Genomic DNA, 19,095 nt, shown 5'->3' on the forward strand with positions numbered 1-19,095 from the left:
ATACTCACAGGGGCATAAATATCATATAGCATCCTATAAACATGCATAGCTTTTATGAATCAAAATTAAAATCAAAGAGGCTAAAAACAAGACAAAACCTAAGTCCCCATCATGTAGATAATAAGTAATACAAGAGTTTTCATTTTTATGCTTACTGGATGGGAGGTATTGTATGCACATTGAGCATCCATCAAGTTATACTTGACCCTCCTTTCAGTGGCTTTTCTGCTTGATTTCATGGGTATAGTTATCATAATATCAACCAATTCAATTCATGAATAACATTTAGGCATTTGTTGTGTCCTAGAAATCAAGTAGGCAGAGTAATTACTTACTATCTTGCTGGGTGCCAGACTCTTAGAGGGATTTGGCACAGGCGTACAACAGGTGCTTTGTCTCTAAACGCAGTCGATAACGGTTGGGATTTGTTTGCTCCTTTGCTCTAAATGCAAACTTTACTTAGGAGTTAAACATTTTCACCTAAATGCTGCCCTGCTCCTTCGGTAGTCTGCTAAGCAACATTAGACCCAGCTCATCTCATGCCCTAAAAACCACCATCCACAGCAGTTTCCCCAGGTTCACTTTGTGGAGCACTTCAGTGAGGAAACAGGACTGGAGACTTTGTCGTTGCCATTTCTTTACTTTGACATCTCTTAGGTCTAATGGGACAGGTGTCCCACTGATACCTGCAGCCACCTGTCTCTCATGTTGCTGTCACCCAAGTTCAGGTGTTTGAGTCCTTCTGTACCTCCTTCCTGTGATACTACAGCGGGCTTCGGCTTCATCTAGATATTCAGCTTCTACCAGTGCATCTGTCTTGGGTCTTAATTCCTTTTCTTATAATCCCTTTTCTTAAAGATTTTGTTTTTAAAATTCCAAGATGACCTAAAGAGGATTGATTACTAATCCCTTTGCTAGGATATGGGTGCTATGAGATGAAAGCTCACATTCACTCTTTTCTTACTGCTCTGTTTTTGGGGTTTGTTTGTTTTGTTGTTTTTGCTTTTGAAGACAGGATTTTGGATTTCTCTGTGCAGCAGTCTTAGCTGTCCTGGGACTAGCTTTGTAGACCAGGCTGGCCTCGAACTCATAGAGATTCACTTGCCTTTGGGATTAAGTGTGTGCACCACCACTGCCTGGCTCACTCTTCTGTTTTCAGTGGCTGGAGGAGAACATTTGTTGAGTCTGTGAATAAAAGGAATAAAGGGAGGGAGACTAACATTCAGTGACTCAGTATGCTCATCACTTTCGATGTGATGGAACTCAAACTTTATGGGAAGTTGTGATCTATATATTTTATTAATTTATTCAAAATATACGTATTGAATATTTAGCCATTGCTAGACACGCTGCCACAAACTGGAGAAGAAGCGTGTGGTCCATATCTTCTTGCAGCATTATATGAAGTCTGTGTGAGTATGTGCATGGTACAACAGAGACAATACTCAAAGGAAAAAAATCCTAAAAAGCTGTAATAAAGACCATGATACACACAAATTAAAAGATTATTCGTATTTGCTTTCTCCACTGTATCCCATGCTTCTTAGTAGAGTGAGGTAAGTCAGAAACTTTTCCTACCTTTAGGGAAGAGTTAAGAAGCCAGAAGAAATCTGGTGCTTCTGAGGAATACCAAGAAGCTCAGAGTTGCTGGATTGTGAGGCAGAGGTAGAGGGAAGAGAACTGGAAGCTAACATGGGGCCATGCGTTGGAAGACCAAATGCCATGGAGAGGAGTTGGTAATTGATGCAGTGGGCAGTAGAATTCCTTGTGGTTTCTGAGGAGAAAGACATGCTTGTTGCTGCATCTTAAGGGGTTTCTGTGGCATGCTGTTGAGGATGAATTGGGCAGACTGCTTGAGAGCTGTTTGTAGTAGATCAAAGAAACCCAAGTGAAGGCAAGGCTTAGAGACTAGATAGAGGCAGAGAAAGACAGAAGCAAACGCACCTCTGGGCTTTCCGGACAGGGTAATCAAGAGAATGAGTATATTCTAGGCAGAACAATTTAGGCAGGAAATTAATTTGAGGGAAATGATTATTCATTAAGGTCTGTCATCAAGAAGAGCATTCGCTACTCTAGTCAATGTAGATTAAAATCTCGTAAAGGAAGCCTGGGTTAAAACCGGTCTCGCTGAACATAGTGGACAATGAGGACTACTGAGACCTCAAGAACAATGGCAATGGGTTTTTGATCCTACTGTACCTATTGGTTTCGTGGGAGCCTAGGCAGTTTCGTGGATGCTCACCTTACTAGACCTGGATGGAGGTGGGTGGTCCTTGGACTTCCCACAGGGCAGGGAACCCTGATTGCTATTTGGGCTGACGAGGGAGGGGGACTTGATTGGGGCAGGGGGAGGGAAAGGGGAGGCAGCGGTGGGGAAGAGACAGAAATCTTTAATAAATAAATTAATTAATTAATTAATTTAAAAAAATCTCGTAAAGGTGAAGCAGAGCTATTTTAACTCTACGTTATTTCTTACCCACTCACAGGAATAGTTCATGCTAGTTGTCTTTTACTTCCCCTCGTCGGCTTTCAGTGTGTTTGGTTTCCATAGCTACAATGATAAAACCATGGGTGTCTTTGGTATCTCCACACTTCTTAGAAGAATAGAGAACAAAAAACTCCAAGATCTTCCTCTAGAGATGTCTTTCAACTTTGGGAAGGAAAAGCAGATAGCTATTCATAGAATTATCTATAAAGTCTAACTTCTTAATCATCTTGTTACAATCTACAGAAGAGGAAAGAAGGTGGACGTGGGTAGAAGGAATGAAACTATTAGTTGACGTGCAGAAGGGAAACCTAGTGTAGAAACCAAAACAGTCCCAGCAAATGTTACTTGGGGAAGCACAGCTAGCTTCTGTGAATTTGTCCACTTATTGAAGGGGATAAAAGAAGAGATAGAAAAGAAAGAAGATTGGGGATCAAAAATCTCTGCCATCCCAGTTATAAAATCGAGATGCCATTTAAAAGAGCCCTAAATAAAAGTGTTGTAATATGGTTGCTTATTGAGACCATTTTAACAAAACTGTTACATATTTGTTCAATGGCTTATAATGTTGTTTCATCACTTTTTAAAAGATTAGGGAAGGGCTAGAAGTTAGTATCTCCAAGGTCAAGTGGCCTTGACCGCAAGGCAGGGCTGGTACAGGCTGTATCACCCCAAAAAAAGCCACCCTGAGAAGTTAACAGGCAGCCTAGAGACCTGGTTCGCTTGCTTCTCCTGCAACAACAAGAAGTTTTGTGATGTAAAAATGGACTGTGCTCGCAACACTGGAGTCATCTTCTGTACGGATGCCTAGAGGAGTTGAGACAGCCATCACGTGTCTGTCAGAACCAGCAATTGGACAGATGCCTTCGAGAAAGCCAATCAGTAGCAATATCAAGGACCTGTCCCTTAGCAGACCCTCACCTGGGTACCAGTTTAGAGACATTCCAGGGCTTCCGGATGTGGGTCTGGGGCTGTGACAGCCCTCTCTCTGAGGGTATGGAATGGCTGTGAGTGGGTCCTGGCTGTGGTAGTCTTCTCTGTGTGTTTGTGGAGTAGATGTGTGTGTGTATGTGTGTGTGTGTGTGTGAATGCAAATATGGCTGTAATGGTGGCCCAGGTTGCTCATAGATGGGGTGGAGGTGAGGAGAGCCATGCTGCCCTGAGTAGCCTCAAACTTCAGGACCTTATGCCTTAAATAACTCTTCAAGTTGCTCCCTTCTTCTGCCCCCAGCCCTGCCCCCAAGATTTAGGTTTCTGATTCCTCTGGTGACAGTTTCCTGACATTTCTGGCAAGGAATAGCTGTGGGACCTGCACTCTCCTCAGCGGCCTCACCAGCACATTGGCTTTAGGGAACTGGACTTCCTGGTCTCCCCACCTCCTTGTGCTTGTGGTCTGGGAGTCAAGGCTACTGATTGCCCTGGTTATTTGGTTGGGCTTTGTCGAGGAGTCCGTTTTCATCTTCATTTCCACTTGTAGAAAAGATAGGGGCTGGACTGGGGACAACTGTCATTCACAAGTCTGTAAATAAAGCAGTCAGTGTGGGGAAAAAAAAGGGTGTGTGGTGGGGGGAAGCATGTAACCTTAGAAATTTTGCCAATTACCTTGGCATCCTGGGAAATTGCTAATTTGTGGAGGTCATGTAGTTCTCAAGTGGTGAGAGGTTACTATTATTATTGTCCCTAAAAATGTAAGAAATCAGGTAATAAAATGGAATTGTTTTGTAGCACAGTTTCTTATATGGAGTTGAAAGCATTCTTGTTACTTTTCCTTACTTTTGATGGTTTCATACAGACATGCCCTGTTTTGGGGTTATATTAACACACCCATTGCCCTCTGCTACAACCTCTTTTTTTTTCCTCTGAACCCCTTCTAATTCTAACCCCAGTGACTACAACATGAAAGAAAATCAAACCCTCCCCTCCAGTGACAACTAGCAGTTCTCGGTTCCTTAGAAAGAGATGGGCCTTCATGGGCACCTCCTCTGTCCACAATGAAATGGTGAAGGGAAGGAGCTTATGCAGATAACCATGGCTGCCTCATGTTCATGACTGCAATAGCCATGTCATGTGTGAGCAATAGCTTCTCATGGCGTTCTTCTCTGTCGTCCCACTGTTAATTCTTTCTACTTCCTCTTCTGTGATGCTCCCGAGCTTTAGGGAACACAGATGTCCCATTTGGGGGCTGTGCCTCGACAGCTGTTGAATTTCAGCACTTTGTATGTGAGTTCTGCATTAACTGTCATTCTTTGCAAAAGGGACTTTTTCTGCTCTAGATTCAGAGGGACACTAGCCTATGGCTATAAGTACAAATATTTAGAAGACAACTTGTCAATATATCCTCTTAGGGATACAACAGTACTACTCCCACCTCCTTCAGCCAATAAGATCTCAGCCTTTTGGCCAGGCCTATAATACCAGGTGTGTCTTCCCTTCCTATGGAGCAGGTGTCACAAAACTGTTGGTTGTCCACCGAGCAGCAGTGCCGCCATCACACCAGTCCGCACGCCTTGCTTGCTGTGTCTGTGCTCTTGCCCCATAAAGTGATGCTACTGCTGATGAGCTTCCTCCCTAATGGCCTTCATGTCACCTTTGTGGCAGGACGAACGCTACTCAGCAGGGAGGCAATGGTTCTGGAGTCCTTTTGGCTTTCTTAGCATAGTGTCTATCTCTTTGCATTCCCCCGCCACCCTGCTCCCCTCTGATGAAGCAACAGGACTCATTTTAGTTCAGAGAATGCTGTGGCTTTAGCGAGTCATCCCTGAATTATGGACATCTTAAGGGGTTTCTATGTACATCTCATTTTCTACTTTTGACTCAACGTGTTAGAATGAGCTGATAGTCATGTCACTTGATTCCTGCATACCATTAAATGAATAAAAACATTAGTCCATGTTTGTTAATAGAAATGGGACAGAGTTTGCTCTTGTATTGCTTCTACAAGCAAGAACACTCCTGTTGTTTTACCCACTTTCTATTAGTATGAATGGAGGGGGAAAGTTTTTTTTTTAACATTTTAGTCCTTTGGGCTATTAATATTGCACAAGCCAAGAATAATGCAAGAGTTGCATAAATGAAAGGAAGCTCAAGAAGTCCAAGGACAGTCAGGAGTTTTCAAGGCCAAACCAAAGTGTTCCTGATAAAACATGTAGGCTTGCTATCCAGTTTTCAATTTTTTTTCTCATTTATCTTGTTGCTTTTACATACCAGGTTTTCCCCAAAGAATGCTTATAAACATTTGCTTCATTTAAAAAATAGAGCATGCTTAAGGTATTGGGCATGTGGGAGGGACAGAAGCAGCAGGACAAGGTGAAATCCTAAAGCAATCATGGCATGATTACTCACAGATTGCGTTGTTCCGAGAGAACCAGACACCATACCCCGCTGATGTGTTTTGAGTACTTACATGTTCCAGGGTCCCTGACGGCTGCTAAAGACAGAGAAACGTTCTTAGATACTGTGTCTTCTACTTCCCCCATTTCTATGAAATAATTGGTCTCTAAGGCTTGCATAATGATGTGGTCACATTGAGATCCAAGTGAATTTCCTCAGAAAGTCAGAAGACCCTGGGGAAGCAACATTGACTTTTACTCTCCAAATCCATGGAAATGTAAACTTTACTGTTTTGTTCTCCCTTGCAAACTACAGTGTGAGTCTTAGTTGCTGGGTTACTCGCTCAAACACAGGCTCCAGACTGCAGCCAGGGAAGTGCAGTTAGCAATTAAGCGAAGGAAATGACTAGTGGCTTTGAAAGCCAACATACTGTCCCGTTCTTCACGTAGCGAAGCATCTCTGTTACCCAGACAACTTTTGTCACTAAGGAAGTACTTGTGACTCATCCTCACACAGAGTGACTTATTTAAACATCTGAGTGTTCACTAACCTTACCATTATGACTCTCTTTTCTTTTCTTTGGGCTAAGGCAGAAAAAAAAAAAAACTACATCAGGATGGCTTATTACTCACTGGCTGACCTATATGTTACAATGCAGTAAGCTCATGGTGATCGGAATAAAAGGTCAGTGGTTCTTGCAATATGTGACTGTGTTAATGTTGTTGCTGGAAACCCATTTCCTAGCAAGAGATAAGATAATATTTCTCATCAATTATTTTGTACTGAATGCAATAAGCTATTTAAAATTGTAGTCATACTTATGATAATTAGAATGCACAATTGTTTTATAGCATAGCATAAAGTGCCTTAATTTCTTCCACAGAGATGAAAAATGAAATTAAAAATCTCTCCTGGGGGGGCTGGAGAGATGGCTCAGTGGTTAAGAGCACCGCCTGCTCTTCCAAAGGTCCTGAGTTCAATTCCCAGCAACCACATGGTGGCTCACAACCATCTGTAATGAGATCTGGTGCCCTCTTCTGGCCTGCAGGCAGAGTACTGAGAATACTGTATACATAATAAATAAATCAATCCTAAAAAAAAACTCTCCTGGGAGGTGTCTAGAGGTGATAATTACACAAAGAAATGAAAAGGATAATACTATTTCGGACTCTCCAGAATTTAATCTACCTACTTGATCTCATAGATGTTACTTATTGACCATTGAGAATTTTTTCCTATGAAAAATAGTAGAGAAGTTGTAAATATTTAATAGAACAGATCTTCGATAATATATCTGGATTCTTACAAGGAAAAAAATCTTACCATTGACAGCTACAGCATGCAAAAGCCAAGAATATGAGCTGTCTTTTGAGCTCCCTTCAAGAATCTTCTGGCGTGGGCTTGGGCTTTGCTGGGAGCATGTGGTACCAAACTGCAGCGTGGCTGGGGGTGGGGGACTCACCTGACCACTGTTACCTATTAGAACTGACTTTAGGAACCAAGCTGTAAGATGCCGAAATCTCGACAGCATCATTCTAGCATGCATCGTGGTGCTCTCCCTGTAACTCTCCTGCTTCTAATTTGGTGGCTGGAAAAGCTTGAAAGAGGCAATGTGTCATGCTAAACATTTCTCTTTTTCTTCCAGATAGACGCTTCCAATGGGAAGCCAAGTCATGTGGTTGATACATGTCTGAGTCTTGCCATCTGAAGCATTTTCTGGAGGGAAGCTATGAAAAGAACCCTTTGGAGGAGGTTCTAGTGCAGTGGTTCTCGAGGAGTGGTACCCCGACAGTCAACATCAGCATCTCCTGGCAATTTGTTAGAAACAGTCTCCATCCCAAATCTGGGTGGGGCAGTGCTCTGTGTTTTTAGAAGAATCAGTGTGATTCTGAGAACCTTGATCGCAGTGAATCATTGGTATTTGTGGGCATAGAGGGGATGACTTATGCAGTGGTTGGAGGCTGAGGGAAGTTGGTCAGGTTTTGCTTATGAAGTGGGGAGGAAATGATAAAAAGCAGGCTTTGGGTGGGTGGCACAGTGCGTGTCTGCAACCCCAGCACTTGAGTGAGAGGTAAAGGCAGAAAAACCAGGAGTTCAAAGCCCACCTCCGCTACATAGTGGATACATAGTCAGCCTGGAATTAGATACCCACCTTCTGTGTGCGTGTGTGTGTGTGTGTTTCATGAATTATTAGGTTAGGGTGTGGGTATGCATGCATGTATGCACATATGTGTGGAGGCCAGAGACTGCCCTCAGATGTGTGCCTCTTTGACTCTCAACTTATGCTCTTCGAGACAGATTCTTTCACTGACCATGGAATCTGCTGATGCAGCTAGACAGGGTAGCCAGCAAGTGCCAACAATCTTTCAGTCTTAGGCCTCTCACTTCCAACACTGGGATTTCAGGAAAACACAGCTCTACCTAACATTTTATGCTGCTTTTAGGTATCTGAACTCAGGTCTTTAGGCTTGCTAGGCAAGCAGCTAATTTTCCGTCTCGCAAGGCAAGCAGTTAACGAACTGTGCCATTTCCTCAACCCCAAAACCCTGTCTCAAAAATATAAAGTGTAGGGGCTGGAGAGATGGCTCAGTGGTTAAGAGCATTGCCTGCTCTTCCAAAGGTCCAGAGTTCAATTCCCAGCAACCACATGGTGGCTCACAACCATCTGTAAAGAGGCCTGNACACACACACACACACACACACACACACACACACACACACACACACACACAGAGAAAATTGTATACACAATAAATAAATAAATAAAGTGTATTTTTAAAGGCATTAATATTATGAATTCAAAATAGTAAATAATTAATAAAAAGTCTGACCTTTAATTTGTTGACTGGCTGCTTGTGTATGACTTGCAGAGGGGCAACTGAGATGAGTAGGTTAATATATCATATACTATGACACGGTTCTGAAGTTCTAGAATAATTGTTCTATTAAGAAAAAGCACTCCACCAGGTCCTGGTGGTGCACACCTTTGATCCCAGCATTTTGGAGGCGGAGGTAGGTGGATCTCTGTGAGTTTGAGGTCAGCCTGGTCTACAGAGCACTCTTCAGGACAGCCAAGACTACACAGAGAAATCCTGTCTAAAAATAAGTAAGTAAATAAATAAATAAAACACCCCCAAAACCAAACCAAAAACCCAACCCGAAAGGCATTCCTTTCCATATTAGGACAGAAATTTAACTCAGCTTTATAAAATCCTATACTATTCTTATATTTTGCTGACTTAGCCAACTCCATCTGTCTACAGACGCCAGTTTCTACATCTGAAGACCATATGCATGGCCACTGTCCATGACTTATCTCATTGGAATGGGACAACGGATCTGGTGTGTGTGAGAGACACTGTGAAGTATTGTGGGTAACAAGAAATGAAAACCATAAAGATTGAGAAAGATTTAAATAAACTCTGATGTTGAGGGAATTTCTAGAAATTGACACAGAAAATTACCTGCTTATTAAAAAATTCCCCTGTGGTCAGGGAAATATATGACTTATTCCTGGAAATAAAATATGACTTTAGAATTTTGTTTAACCATGTATTACTTAATCTTTTAACTGTAACTTTACGAACGTTCAATTTTCACTTTACATTAGTGAAAAATTGCATTAGTGAAAGTTACTTACAGAATCATTGTGAAAATAAAGTTAGATAACCACGAGAAGGCAGTTTTGAAAACACAGACATTACCATTTCTAGATATTATTCTTGTGATCTGAGTGATTTGCTGTGTGGGTTGAAAAAGGTTCATGAATGTTGACATAATGACATCATCCAGGAGCTGGGACTAAGGATGCTCATCAGCAGATTTTATTATTACAAAGATTATCTGTGTTTATTTATGAACTAACTCAGCTTCAGGGGAATGCTTCAGTTTTGTTATGAAGTGACGAGGGGCAGGAGGGAAATACCCACAGAAACAGCTGACCTGAGCTTATAGGAACTCAATAATTCTAGACTGACAGCTGGGGAAGCTGCATAGGCCCAAACTAGGCCCTCTGAATGTGGGTGACAATTGTGTGGCTTGGGCTGTCTGTGGAGTCACTGGCAGTGGGACCAGAATTTATCCCTAGTGCTTGAACTGGCTTTTTGGAGTCCATTTCCTATGGAGAGATACCTTGCTCTGCCTAGATAAAGGGAAAAGGGCCTTGGTCCTGCCTCAAAGTAATGAGTCAGGTGTTGTTAACTCCCATGGAAGCCATGGGAGTGGGAAGAGGAGACTGAGAGGGAACTGGGATTGATATGTGAAATGAGAAAAGATTGTTTTAATAAGCAAACAAAAAATAAATAAAAAAGTATAGGGTTCTCAAAAAGTACTGTAAACAAATATGGAAAAGAAAACTAGATATTTATAGAAAAGTCTGTTTCATTTCATCACTTTGCAAAAATTATGTGTGAAAATCAGTTTGTTAAACAAGGAGAAGGAGAACATGGACATAAAGTCTGCTCATTTTCCCAAAGGACCTTCTACGTTGAAGCAGCAAAGGAGTAGATGGCAATATTTGTCTCAGAAAATGGAATACCTTGTGCATCAAAAAACATATCAAGCCTAAGTGGAAAAATGATGAAGTGGAGATTGTTTTTAATATGTGAATAACCATGTGAAAAAGATGAAAATAAAATGTCATGATTGGATAGGAAATACATATTATTCAGGCAAGGAAAGGGCAAATATTACAAGTAATTGACAAAATAAAAGAATTTCATGTGGATGATCAATGAATAAGCATCCCTGATACCAATAAAAACAAAGTGAACAAAACATGACTTGTCATCTTTTAGCCTGAAAAAGAATGCGTTTGTTTAAAAAGATATGGAAGACAACAGGTCCCTGGCAGTGCTGGTAGAACTGGGGTTCTTCCCTTTCTGGAAATCAGTCTGGTTACCAGTTTAGGAAATCTTTTTTTTTTACATAGTCTCCCCAAAAGTATCTGATGAGACTAACAGAAAGCTTAGAATGTTAATCATCAGGAAAGTGCATTTATACTGATTTTTGTACAGAGAAAATTTCCTAAGTATTGAGTACTAAAAAAAAGGAACATATATTTTTTGTTTTTACGAACCATTGAAACAAGGTGAAAAAACACACTGAGAACATGTGAAATTCATGGTCATGAGAGAGCAAGGCACAATCAAGTTTACAGAAGATGTTTTTATCCTTCACAACAGGCAGTAAATATAACTCGTAAAAGCTGGTGTGTCTAATGAAGTGCAGAGCCAATAATGATAAAATGTGAAAAGGTTGAGACTGTGTGTGTGTGTGTGTGTGTGTGTGTGTGTGTGTGTATTATGCACAGGATTCTGATTTGGGTAAAAGATAATTAGTGCAAATTAAGGAGAAACATGATAATGTCGGCCACAGCTTCTCACATCTCCTTTTCTCTTCATATATGTTTCCCTATGTTCTAAACGACGTGCAGTGGAATGAGTGTTTTATCACTAACTAAATGGAGAGAGATTGGGCAAATGAGAGACTCTGGAACTCAGATTGAGCTTCTTCCATTCTGGGCATTTCCAATGTGTGCTCACAAGCCCCTTTAGGAGACTTTCTAAAAATCTGGATATAGTTAATGATATTAAGTATTTGCATTTTCAACACCGTTACCTTTGCAAGGATGTATAGGCATTGTTCTTTCTGTGGCTCTCTTCCCACCCTGTTCTAGGATTCCTTTTCAACTGAAGGGAGTGCAGAAAGCTGCGCCCTGCAGATTCCTGACATTCCTTCCCAACCAGAGTCATCTTGAGCTGCTAGTGTGAAATTCTTCCTCAAAATACACTCTACCCCTCCTCCTTGTTATAGGGTGGCAGTCATATTTTTTCATAGCTACCCTCATATCACTTTCCTTCTTTAAAACTTTGACCAAATAAATCTGTCAACCTGGTGAACATCAATTCATGTGGCATTGATCAAATCACATTTTCTTCTTTTATTTCTTTTTCTTTTCTTACAGTGCTATGGATCAAACCCAGGGTCTTGCATAGGTCACCAAAACACTGTACCACTAACCTCACCAACCATCATTCTTTTACATTTTTTATATGTCTTTACTATTGATACCACCATCACTGTTACTGCTGCTCTTCCCTTTTGAGACAAAGTCTTATAGCCTAGGCTGGCTTGAATCACGCTATGTAGCCTATGCTTCATGGTCATCCACCTGCCTGAGCTGGCAGAGTGCTGGGATTACAGGTTTGCATTGCCACACTAACTAATACTCAGCCTTTTCTCTTTCTAAAAATCACATAGTTTAAAAAGTTAAAAAGACCAATATTGACTAACAAAGATTTTAATTATCTCTACTGGTTTTTTTTTTTTTTTTTTCCCAAGGCAGGGTTTCTCTACGTAGTTTTGGAGCCTATCCTGAAGACTGGCCTTGAACTCACAAGGATCTGCCTGTCTTTGACTCCTGAGTGCTGGGATTAAAGACCTGTGCCCCCACCACCTGGCCTTCTCTACCCTTCTTGAAGCAGATTATTCAATATTGTCTGACTTAATGTCAGCTTACTAATAGAACATTCTTCTGCCATCTATAGAAATATAGCTAATTTTAGCCACTCAGTCCAAAGTCCCTCTGGGGAATTTAGGTATTTTAACTTAGAAGCAACTACCTTAGATGGAAAGGAGAACCCAGAATCAGTTTGCAGGGAAAAGTTGATTCTGTGAAATGAGGATTGATGGTCTCTGTGTATCAACTATTTAAAGCAGTTTCGAGGAAAAACTATGATTGCTTTAGACACACATAGGTTACTTGAAAAGATAAAAATACCACTTTTAATAATTAAAACAAATGTAAGATTTTCTTATATAGAGTAGATAGATGTAATGTAATCTAATGTAATTTTATGTAAGGAAGTGCTATTGTATTTTAATTGTTTTACATAATAGTTTGAAGATATGCAAATGTTGTCAAATAATAATAATGTATCTAAACTAATACCTAAAAAGCAAGGGCAAAATAGACAATTCTTGTATAGGATCTTTCTTTGGGTTGTAGTTTATCAATTTTGATGATGGAGTCATTGAAACTGAAGATGAAGAAAATGAATAATTTTATGGAGTCTATGTGCATGTGTTTCTCTTCACACACATCGCTAGGTCTGCTTGTATGTTGGAAATCTTTAGTGGGTTCTAAATGCTTAGGTGAATTTACAAGAGCAAAGAGGTAACAACTCTTGGTACCATTAAGTTTTGTTTTCTTTAGTTCCAACATTTGTCATATTGGAAGAATAAGGCACAATAATAAAACACAAGTTAAGTAACTCACAGATTGACCTCTTGTAACATACTCAATAGGACAGCATGTGTGTGTGTGTGTGTGTGTGTGTTGTTTTATTATTAGGAAGGAATGGGCTAACTCATGTTATGGCAAAGTCGTTTAGAAAATACAAAGAAGACCTGCAAAATGGTTCAGCAGGTAAAGGAGCTTGCTTCCAGACCTGGCGGCATAGGTTCAATCTCAGAAGAAGCCCACATAATGGAAAGAGAGAATCAACTCTTGCTGACTGTCATTTTGTTGCCACACGTGTGGGTGTTCACACACATACACTCATACATACCCACATTTGCACATACACACATACACACACATAAATAAATCTGTATAAATAAAATTAAAAGCTATAGAAAAGATGCTGCTGCATTATGAGCTGGACTTCCAGGTTCTCCCAAGGCTGTGGCATCAGGCATGATTCACAAGCCTTCAGAGTCTCCACAACTTTATCTGTACTGCTCAGGTTGGAATAAATCAGTGTTTTACAGTCAATGTCCCATGAAGTCATGTAGAGGTGGCCACAAGATGGACGGGGTAGAAAAGGTTATCAGGTATTGTTCTCAGTCTGCTAGCATTAGTACTTCAACAGCAGGGTGTGTGTTGCGTGTGTGCATGTGCGTGCATTTAGTTTCCATGTGTCTATGTACATATGTGTGTGTTTGTGTGCCTGTCTGTGTATGTGCTTATGTATGTGTGTGTCTGTGTACATGTGTCTGTGTACTTGTGCATCTGTGTGCATGTGTGCCTCATGTATACATTTATCCCTCTGTGTATATTTGTTTCTGTGTGTGCATGTGTATGCATGTGTGTATTTCCACGTGTGCCCCTGTTCTGTTTCACCATATCTCTCTACAATGATTCTGAATAAAAATTCTTTAGAAGAAGTGTTCTCTCTCTAAAAAGCAGTGTGAAAAACTAGTTGGTTTTTTTTTCCACAATAATTGTTAAGGTTTCATTTAGCTCAAACTTTCTGTGAGCCCATAGAAAAGGTTTTAAAGTCAGATCCCGTTATTTTTTCTAAAACACAATCCTTAAAATTTGCACAAAACATTTTTCAACTAGGGATTTCAGAAATTTCAAAGAACAAAATCAGCATTATAACCTATAACTGAGGCAAGCAATCAGGCTCATGGCTTCTACATTTTCAGAGACTGTAAGTTTCCTTTGTAATCTACCTCTTTAAAATGTATTGTTTTTCTCCTTGTGGGAAGCAGGAGATGGGAATGCTCACAGCTGTAAGTTGTAGAATATACTTTCAACAGGAAATTACTTACCCTTAAAGTCACCAGGAAGTTCATTTTCCATCTGGTCTTTTTCTCTTGAGAGTTTATCCTGTCCCAGACAGAACACATTTCCTTTCCTGTTTCTTTTCCTAGGTGACAATCTATCAACAAGGCAACTGGACACTGGAAATGAGATGAAATGTTTGGCTGAAAAATTTGCTTTTGAATACCTTCTTTCCCGTCGTTTTTGAGATCCCTATTTTAAAATAATGCTTAGTTTCCTTTCTGTTTTGTGAAAATACTGACTAGATGTGACTGAGGGGAGGAGAGGATACAATGTGCTTACAGTTCTGGGTCACAGTCAACCATCGAAGAAATCAGAGGAGAAACTTGAGCAGAAGCTGGAAGTGGAAACTATGGGGGAAGACTTCCTGCTGGCTTTTTCTCAGGCCCGTGCTGCTCTGGCATTTTTATACAGCAGAGGTCACCTGCCCAGGGAATGGAGCTGTCCACAGTTGGCTGGGTCTTCCTACATCAACTAATAATCCAAACAATCTTCACAGACCAGCCCACAGGCCAATCTTCTCTGGGCAATCCCTCAGCTGAGACTCCTCAAGCGACTCTAGACTTTGTCTAGTTGATATTTAATTGTTCATTTGGCAGTCAGTATCCAACTATTAATTAATGGTTTGACTATGAAATGTTTCATGAAAAGAGTGGCTGGAGCCATTGTTTTGACCCTAAGATGTGGGAGAACATCATGGAAGTGGGGAACATGAAGCAACTGTTCACTTTATGATGTCCAGGAAGCGGAGGAAAGATAATAGGAAGGGCCAGGAACGAGATGTGCATGTCAAAGACCCATTTCCTCCCACTTAGTCTTCACAACCTAGTTGTCCATTTATCTATGAACAGCCCATTGACAAAGTCAGTATCCTCATGTTCCCATTGCTTCTCAATAGAACCAACACCAACAGGAAGCAAGCTTTCTACACACATCACTTGGGGCCATTTTTATCTCCAAACAATAATGTTAGGCTAAATATTTTTAATCCTCATTTAATCTTTAAAACCATATGTTCCATTATTGCTACATTTATTAATGTTCACATTAATAAATAATAGTCTCAGAGTGGTTAAATGGCTTTCCTCAAACCACACTGGAAGGAAATGCGGGATTGTCTTTCTCATCTATATTCTGGCTCTTGAGATTGCACTCATATCCACAACACAGCCCATTATAGAATCATTTCTTCAAAGTCAGTACAGAGGCATACTCTAAAGGTAACTTCCGAACATTTCTTCTGAATGTAATTTCCTCTCCTGAGGACATTTATTGTTAATTTATTCTAAATGATGACTTTTTCATTTCCTCTGACACTGACAGGAACCATTCCTTTTCTGTGTAGACCAGAATGTTACTTGCTCTTTTCTGAAGCTGGCATGGGCAGGGCATGGCTCTTGAGACGTGAGCCTGTATAGGAATCCAAGTCACCTTTCAGTTGCAGATAAAGAGTCACTTGAACAATCAAACGTCAAAGATGATTGACAAATCTATGTTAAGCATTTGGCAGACTTTGGTGAGTTTTAATAGATAATAGTGATGGGCAGGAGAGAAAGAAGGATTCCAAGATGTGCAACAAACCCCCTTAATGATTGAGAATGTGCTATTATTATTTTAATATACTCCTTGGTATTATATTGTGTCTATTTATTTGTGTTTTTTTCCCCCCAAGACAGAGTTTCTCTGTAGCTTTGGAGCCTGTTCTGGAACTAGCTCTTGTAGACCAGGCTGGCCTCAAACTCACAATTTGTGATGTATTTTACATATATACCTTTATTTTCTTGGTGGTCATGTACGTTGATTTAGAAATAAATTTTCCACTGCAAGTGAAAATTCACTAAAAATTCCAAGTTTTGGAATTTGTTTCTATTTTTAATTTTTTTCTTCTATCTACTAATCTTACACTCTTATTCAGTGACTCCCCATTGTGCTGCCACTATGCAAGGCTCCCTGTTACCTCCCAAAGAACACAATCTGCACATCAACTGGACTCTAGAGGGCCTGCCACTACGAAGGCTTCCATGGAAAGCACTGTAAATTATTATTCTAAAGTCTCTGTTCTTTCCTGACATGTATGAATGTGCCTGTGTGCCCACGCACTGGTGCATGTGTGTGACAGTACATGACTACAGGTCAGAGGATGACCTGCAGGGGTCTGATCTTCCTTCTGCCATGCTGGCACTAGGTATTGAACTCAGATTGTCAAGCTTGGTGACAAAAGCCTTTTCCCCCTCCCCCCCCAACCATCTCTCTAGCCCTAATTTCCATTTTAAAGTAACTATCACATGTGGTTAACTTTAGAGAACTATGATGCTAAAGACATAGTTCATGTGATATGAAAACTGGGCCAGAGGAAATGGCAAGGGTTTGGTTTTAGAAACAAGGAGAGCTACGTTTCAGCAGTTAAGGAGCCCCTGCAACAGAAACGAACTGGACTATCTATCCTAAGAAGCTAGTAGGAAGGTTCCACGAGATTTCTAGGCAAGACAAAGAACACAGCAGACAATGTAATCAGAGAAGAGAAGGGAGGTTTGGGGAGTGCCAAGAAAGAAGAAAAAGCTAAGGCCACATTGTGAAAATGCGTAAATGTCCTTATCATGAAGTCTGGTTCTCTGCCCCTCAGGAAGCTATTATTTTCATTAACTCTGTCATATTTGTCTATACTGTCCTTCTCTACAGAGTAAGATCTTTGGTCATATTTTCTTAGGTTTCCAGCTGAACAGATTCTTGATTAATTTAATATTAATTTGGTTGTTGAATGTATATAAATATATGAGACTATATATTATCCTTTATATTTTATGTATGGATATTTATTGGTGATACTAATATTATGTAACTGACCTTAGAAAAACTTTTCATTAATTATGTTAGAGTACATATAGTTTCTATAAGTTGAATTGGTTAAATTCTTTATTTTCTTAAGACATTTAAAAAGCCTTCTGTCTAGACATCCCAATTTGAACACGGGGCTAAATCAGAGCCTACTTTTTCAGATACTAATTCACCCATGGTGTACTAGAACTGCAAAGCTCTTGGTAACCATCTTTCCCTCTTCCTGTCCATCTTTCAGAAGAGGAAATCAAGTCATCTCAAAGTTGCACAGCCAGTTACTGGCAATGCCAAGGCTAAATCCTACTTATCTTTCTACCACATGACACTTTTTTTTTTATCTAAATAAGTGGCCAGTAAATGCAGAACACATAAAGGACAATGGATATTGGTTAACTAAAAACTTAATTTTTTAGACCACAACCAGATGTATCAACCAGTTCTAAAATTCAGATATACTAGTATACATTTAATAACAACATGACACGAGTCAACATGCAAAGTTTCTAATAAGTCAGATATATTTACTACAAATCATATTCTCAAATTCCTCCTAATGAGACCTAAAGTTAACTGTGGTGACACTGGGAAGAAATAAAGTAGACACTGACCGATAAGAACTTGTCCTTTTCTCTAAATGGATGCTTAGTCTCCGTTCACAGTGGAGTCTCTGCAACTCAGCCTGGGACTGACTATATATTGAGGAACAGCCCTAACCCTTGGAGGCCTCAAAACATCAGTGGCTATGTGATGCTAATAGCATATGCGAGTCATTATAAGAAATTAATTGATTCATTTTTAGAGCAGTAGTATTTGGATTTTTCCCATAGGTCCCTGAGTCAGGTTCTTGGTCACCCTAGCAGTGTTGGCTATGGGTTACATCTTGTGGAGTGGGTCTGCAGTCAAGTCAGATATTGACTGGTTATGCTCACAAAATTTGTGCCATCATCACAATAACATAACTTGCAGGGAGGACAGCATTGTAGATCAAAGGTTTAGGACTGGGTTGGTGTTTATGCTTCTATGTTGGTAGCATGGAGCATACCTTCCTGTGCCTAAGAAGTCAGCACACAGAGGTGGAGGCTCTATGTGAGCACCAGCTCAACTTCTCCATGTTCAATGATTTGTGCAGGTGTTGTCTTCAGAAATGGGATCATGCTGTCAGTTTTGTAGAAAGCAACTTATAGTTTTGGCAACAGCCTGGGTTGTTTGGGAGCACTTGGGCCAAAATGACTCCTACTGACATTCTGTTATACTCATAGACCAGTGCCTTGTTCAGCTATCATCAGAGAAACTTTCTCCTGTAGCAGAAAGGAATTAATACAGAGACCCACATCCAGACATTATGCAGAGTAAGGGACCTTGGAACACTTAAACTGTAAGTGAGATGTCTTTATCAAATCCTTCCCCTAAGGGAGCAGGCAACTCCATAGAATAGGAGATGAAAACAATATAAGAGCCAGAGGAGATGGAGGACACCAGGAAAACAGGCCTTCTGAATCAACATGATTGACACACATTGAACTCACAGAGACTGAGTTAGCACACACAAGACTTGCACAGGTCTGTACCAGGTGGGGTTCTAGAGAAGTAGATACAAATCTCCATCCCTGACCCAGAACTAACTTTCAACTCATAACCACTTGCAAATGAAAATGTAGTTTCCCCCAAGGGAGTCTCACTGGGGAAACAACCTATTCTTAAGGGTAGGCTGCGTGCCCAACAGTAACTGACCAACAAAAAATGAACTCAGTGGCATTTTTTTTTTAGTTTCCTTGTCTCATACTGTTGTTTCAGGTTCTTCCTTTTCTTTTAAATTTCGCCTTAATACTTTATAAATGTATTTTTTCTTCTCTTTACCTACAGCAGGTCCCTT

This window comes from Alexandromys fortis, unplaced genomic scaffold (genome assembly GCF_014885135.2).
Source record: "Alexandromys fortis isolate MF-2015 unplaced genomic scaffold, M_Fortis_MF-2015_v1.1 scaffold_52, whole genome shotgun sequence".
NCBI lineage: Eukaryota > Metazoa > Chordata > Mammalia > Rodentia > Cricetidae > Alexandromys > Alexandromys fortis.